The sequence below is a fragment of the Gambusia affinis genome, linkage group LG21, assembly GCF_019740435.1.
Source record: "Gambusia affinis linkage group LG21, SWU_Gaff_1.0, whole genome shotgun sequence".
Taxonomy (NCBI): Eukaryota; Metazoa; Chordata; class Actinopteri; order Cyprinodontiformes; family Poeciliidae; genus Gambusia; species Gambusia affinis.
This window is the reverse complement of record NC_057888.1, coordinates 22892925-22899334: the sequence shown is the minus strand read 5'-3', so window position 1 is coordinate 22899334 and position 6410 is coordinate 22892925.

Genomic DNA, 6410 nt, shown 5'->3' with positions numbered 1-6410 from the left:
CCTCCCGTTCATAAGTTATTTTGTCTAAACAGTAAATAGATTAGCAGGTTTTCAAGGGGATTTTCTTTTATTAAGGTGGGAGAGAGGCTCTGACACAACAGCCTACTCCATTTGCTTCCGGAAGTCCCAAACGTTGTATTTTTAATCCAAATTAAAAAATAAAATTCACATCACAAGCTAATATTATGTAGTTCCGGTGTTTCACAACTTCAGCTCACCTTCATGAGGGCGTAGTGTGCAATGCTGCAAGCTATAAGGGCTTGAATTGACGTACAGGTGTTGTGCCAAACTACTGTAGTTATCCCTGAGAGAATATGTTTGGCACAACAGACCCTGTTTTCCCTTGTAAGTGAGGAGGGAGTTAAGATATGGTCATGTACTCTTGGAGATTAGATTTGTTAGATTAAGATCTGTGGGTTGTGTTGGGATTAAGTTGAGAATGTGTCTCATGGGATGTGCTGTGGTGGCGCAGGGGTTAAGCACAACCCACATAAGGAGGCCTTAGTCCTCGACGCGGCCATCGCAGGTTCGATTCCCTGCCTGGCGACCTTTGCCGCATGTCTTCCCCCTTCTCTCATTACCCACTTTCCTGTCAATTAACTATCAAATAAAGGCCAATAAACCCTTACAAAAAAAGAAAAAAAAAAAGAATGTGTCTCATGGTTTATGAGACTGATGGTGTGTTCTGTTAATATTCCGTTACGCTGTATGGTGAGTCTTACTTTTATTAGGGGCATTGTTTTTATATTTTATACTCATGATTTGCCACTCTGATGGTCACTTGGTTTGTCACCTCCTTTTTGTCCCAGAAGGACCTCAAGAAAAGTCTACTTAATAAAAACAGCTTTCCTCAGCAATAACATTTTAATCATTCCAAGCCGATCAGTCAACTTGATGGGCTTGGTCAACTTTTAAGCGCTTTGTGGACAACTGTTGGCACAGCATTTGTTTTTAGCTTGTAAAGGTAACAGTCAGCTGTTAGAGTCTTTGTCATTTTTTTTGTATAAATGAGTCAAAGTCTTCTGGAGAGAAATGTTAACAGCACAAATGTAGGTCCTTCAGGTGTTCAGGTCTCTCTCTCTGCGTTCTTTTTTTTATGTGGGTTCTAAATTACAGTCGACAGTGTGGAATTATTTACAATTACACCACTCAAATGCAATATAATAAAAGAACAACTGAGATAAAGTTAACCTTTTTGTGTTTATTCTGTAGATTGCAGTACAAAACGAACCCATATGTGTTAACACAGCAGGTAAAAAATGGCGACTTCCATGAGTGAAAAATATAACAAAAGATATAAACTTTTTGAAGTGATTGAGTTTTGGCATATCACAAACAGCATGTTTTAGTTAACAAAAAAAACTACAGCAAATTTAGACCAATATGTTAAATGAATCTTGGATCCCTTCATAATGAATGGAAATCTGATGAATTTGGTTGACGTTTATAGTGTCATAGCAAAGGTTGCGAGTAGTTTTACCTATTAAGTTATTTTTGATTGTAAATTTAGAAAAATGTCAGAAAACATTATTATTTGCAATGAGCTATTCTGTGGCAGTTAAAAAGAGGAGAACTAGTTTTAGACATTGGCCTAAAAGTAACAAAAACCCATAAGAGCAAATAGGTGTATTGTATGTACTTTCTGGTGTCACTGTAGCTTTACACAGCCTTTATACTTTACGCCTAACTATGCGGTATCCTTTAAAAAAACAACTTCTCTTTAAATGCAAGAATATCAGTACTGTTATAACTAAACACACTCGAGAACAGAAGCATATTACCTTGTATAAGTCATAAACAGATGGAATTCACAAACGCTCCTTTCGGGAAGAATTTGGCCAGTCCTGTGCTGTTTCTTGTTAAAAGTAAATAGCATCAGTGGGGCCTGGAGGTGAAATTACACTATATCATGGTTGAGAGCTCATTAAAAATGGATATGAGTGGTTGACTAACAGTGGCTCCCAGGCTAGAAACTGTCAATGGACCCGCCACTTTCCTTCCATGTTGTAAAAAATTCAAGCTGATGTGACACAGCGGGCACGTTGGTGCCAGACATTCACCATGATTTATGCTTCTCATTTCCAGCTGAGAACATTTTAAGTGAAAACAGAGGGAATTTGGCAGTTTTATACCATGGCACTGCAAAAGAAAAAGTGGAACATTGTCTGCTAAAAGAGATTCTTAGCACTGGTAGCATAAAGAGAGAGATGGCTGTATGGGGCATAAAAGCAAAACACCAAGAGGATAATATGGAGCCATCTGTGTTGAATGCGCTGCAACACAAGAAACATGATAAAATACTATTGGGTGAACAGAACTTACTGCAGTCATCATTGTGATCACAATGCTGCTTTTTAATCCATCATTGTGATCACTAAACTGGGATTCATTTGTCAAAAATGTATGCAAGTTTGGATTTCAGAATTTTTTATAAAACTAGAAAGTGTGCATTTCCTATGAAAATGCAAGAGTGACTGCTGAATGCTTTTGGTAAAAATGGCATAAAGTGTTTGAAGCCGAGATGTTAAAATATTAATGATAGCATCGCGGCTACCAATATGTTGAATCACAGTAAAATATTCCATGCAATGTAAAAGCTAAAATTAGATAAAACGTTAAGCTAGCTAAGAAATTTATGCTAGCATCTAGGCTACCTCTAGCATGTTGACCTACAGTGACTTAATCCATGTTGAGTGAAAAAATCCATGTAAAAGCTAAAACTAACAGTAAAACCCAAACAGTTTATATTGAAATTCTCAACTCTACCACAGGAGGGAGCTGTTCCTGTTTTTCCATTAGTTTCTACGGGGATGAAAAATTCATAAAAAGCTGAATATTATATGGCGCAAACAAAGAGGGGGACAAACGCAGCAGTCAGCTTAGTCCATCCTCTCTGTAAATAGACAGTGGTGAGGAGAGTGCATTGCAAAAAAACATACATACAAGTTATACCTGTAAGAGAAACAGTATCTGGCTAAAGATTAAAGATACTTTACAATTATAAATTATTATGGATCCTTTCGGTAGATTTGTCTGTTAACATTGCTAACACTAAGCCCTCTACCTCTTTGAGTGCTGCAATACATTGCAAGCAGGCAGAACCTAACATACATACATATCATACCAACATTCTATTGTCTGGAAAAATGACTTTTTTTTTAGGGCTTTACACTATAGACATAAAAATCAGTAAAATGTATAATTTTGGACAAATTTCATTTAATTTTAGTTAAATTAAAATAGTTAATTTCAGGGTAATTAACTGTTAACAATATTACATTATTTTTCTATGAATTTCACAATTTCTGAGATTTTCACAATAAATTTACGTTTTCTACATTTCATCACTGTAAATATTACATGATATGTATGTTTCTTGAGTTATGGTAATCTGATATTATACGGTAATATAATGTTTGGATGTTACAGTCTGTAACTGTTTGTATTTATCTTTTTTTTTTTTACATAAATTTTTCAGATATGTTTTACAGTGTATTCTGTGGAATAAACTCTCCCAGCACAATAGCCAACATTGAAAAATTCACTTTTATTGATTGGTTTTTTCTCTTGACTAAAGCGTCAAACTGACAACTCTGCAGCTGCTGTTTTGTTTAGTTTTTTTATTATTATTTCTAATAACAGTTGATTCAGAAATTTCACTTTTTTTATTGTTCATTGAGTCTCAGTAGAATTTTTGTTTCAGTTCTGTCTGGTCTTATTCTGCATGCCAGACGTTCAGGGCAGCACTGTGGAGAACCCTCTCATACCTTTTAGAATGAACAGTTAAAGGGTAACAGTCAGTTAGACAGCTGATTAAAATGTTCTTCCATCTTAAGCCTAAATCAGGAAACAGTGCCCTTTTCTGGTTTCCTCAATGTCTACTCATTTAGCCACTGCACCAGCAAATAATTTGCATATCAGTCAAAGCTCAGGCTGACATTTAAAAAGCTTGTAAAAGCACAGGTTGGAAGTTATAGACAATAAGAATTGAGCCAACATTTTCACATTAAAATATACGAATATTTTAAGACGACGTGGCATCTTAAATATCCTAACTTCATTTACACAACTTGAACAAAAAAGGTTGTGTGTTTGAGTTATTAACACTGTAGTGAGGTCTTCATTCTGTTTTCCAACCACCAGATGCTGCTTGTTTGCCTCTGGATGGTTGAAAAACAACATGATGCCACACTTTGTCACTGAATTCAGATTTATTGCTTTCATAATGCCTTTATTTTGTTTGTGCCATTTCCTCTAAAGCTTTTACTTTTCAACCTTCTCGTCTCTTGTTTGTCACCTGGGGAGAATGTGTCTGCCTTTTTAAACACCAATAAAAAAATGGGTCTTCATTCTTTTTTTTTTTTTTTGGTCTTTTCTCGGTTAAAATTATGCTGAAATGTTGTTTTTTTTATCAATAAAAAGGTGTTTGACACCTTTTTATTGGTTTAAAACATCAATAAAACAGTAGACACATGACCTATGCAAGTAAAAATGAAAGACTAAAAAAGATTCTACCTGAAAGGTGGAAAAAGTCCTTTAACAAAGAATCTTAGTTTCCTTGCTGCTTATAGGTCTACAGATTGATTACACAACTGTGTGACGTAAAGTCCTAATGCTTTGTAGTTTATAAGGTATAGATAGCTAAGAACATTTCTACACCAATTGGATACAAAAATCAACTTAAATATCCACTGGGAAGTTGATGGCAGAAATGAAGTTGATGAAATAATTCTACTATTAAAGATTTTCCAAGTGTTTGTTGGTAAGACCACAAGAATATTAATATGCTGATTGTTGACTTATTCCAGTTGAGCTGCTGTCTACGTAAGCTCCTTTTCTGCTTTTATCCAGTCTGACAGGATCTGTCAGCATCCTTGTTGTGACGTTCTATGACACGGATCATGTACATGACCTTTCTACCTATTTGTTGGATGTTATTGTCTACTTGGCAAAGAGAGGTCTGGTTTGTCTAAAAGAATTTCCCCTTGGGGAGAATAAAGTCTAAAAGTTTGACCTGTTTACTACCTCACATATTGTAGATCTGTTATTTCCTATCATTCTCTGTATCATTTGGTTTGTAAAACAACTGGCTGCTATTCACGTCTCTAATTTTGCTTATAATCATTGATTTTTGTTGTTTACGCTGTCGCCTTGCCAACATCCTAGTTGCTTTTGGTCATAAATCATAATGACTTTGTTTCATAAATCTTGCTCTCTTCTCAATTTCTTTCCTAAGGATCTCATTGATTTCCTTTTTTATTTTTTCCATTTGTCTCAGGATTGATTGGCTTCCTGTTTGTTTGGTTTGCAATCTTCCTCAAGGCAGGTTTTCTGGTTTAATTTATATCTGGTAATTCTAACATGATTTTCCGACGTTGTAAGAGCAATTAAGCTCTTACAATTTCTCAATGGAAAAAAAAAGAGTAATTGTGCTGGAGCCTCTCCTGTTCCAGCGGTCGTCTTACAAAATGTCTCAGTAAACAGCAAATGGAAAGTATCTAATTGTATTTCATGTTATTTTGCTCAATTAGAACAACACGGCACACATCCAGAACAACCGCTTATCAACTTGTAATAGTAGACTTTACTGGTGCTGAATGATAGTTCATGGCTCATGCATCTCTTCCAAAAGATGGTGCTTGCTGATTGAAATTTGATTTATGGACTGGGGCATTTTATATAGGTGGTCCACAGACAAAAAAACTACCACCTGCACTGGGACAAGAAATAGCTAATTTATAGACTTTAATTAAAAACCGGGAAAACACAGCGGGACAGTGAATTCTTAATTAAAACAAAATCAAAATTTGATAAAAGTGCAGCAAACATTAACTAACTTGTTCAAAAGAAAATACAGTGATGCCGAAGATACAAAATTACTGCAGCTGCTACAAGATAAAATTCCTCATAAACATGCCAGCAGAGACGGAAAGAGCACAAAAATTAGGCTACTATAGTTCTTCCCAGGACTTGCAATCTGATGTGTTTTTGTGCTTAGCCTGTCAACCTCTTTCCCATGTTGCACACATGATGCAATGCACAATACTGTCATTTGTACGTACATTAATTTTTTCATTTATGGGAAAACCAAATCCTTTATCATGCATTATTGATAATCTCATCCCAAATGTAAGTACTCAAAAGATTAATATTTACAATTACAGCTTTCTCATTATACCATTTGACCTTCAAGCTGAGCCTCTTTCTATCGATCGTGCTAACCACTGCTGACACTGACCTTTCAATGGAGATTGCTCACCACCACCCAAATAAGAAAATTAAGCAAATTTAGCATAGTTAGAACACAATCATCCTTAGAACGATGCCAGAGGAATAGTCTGAGGTCTGACAGGTTGCAATGTCAGTGTTTCCCAGAGAGACTTGATTTTGGGGGAGTTGGGAGGAGGGGT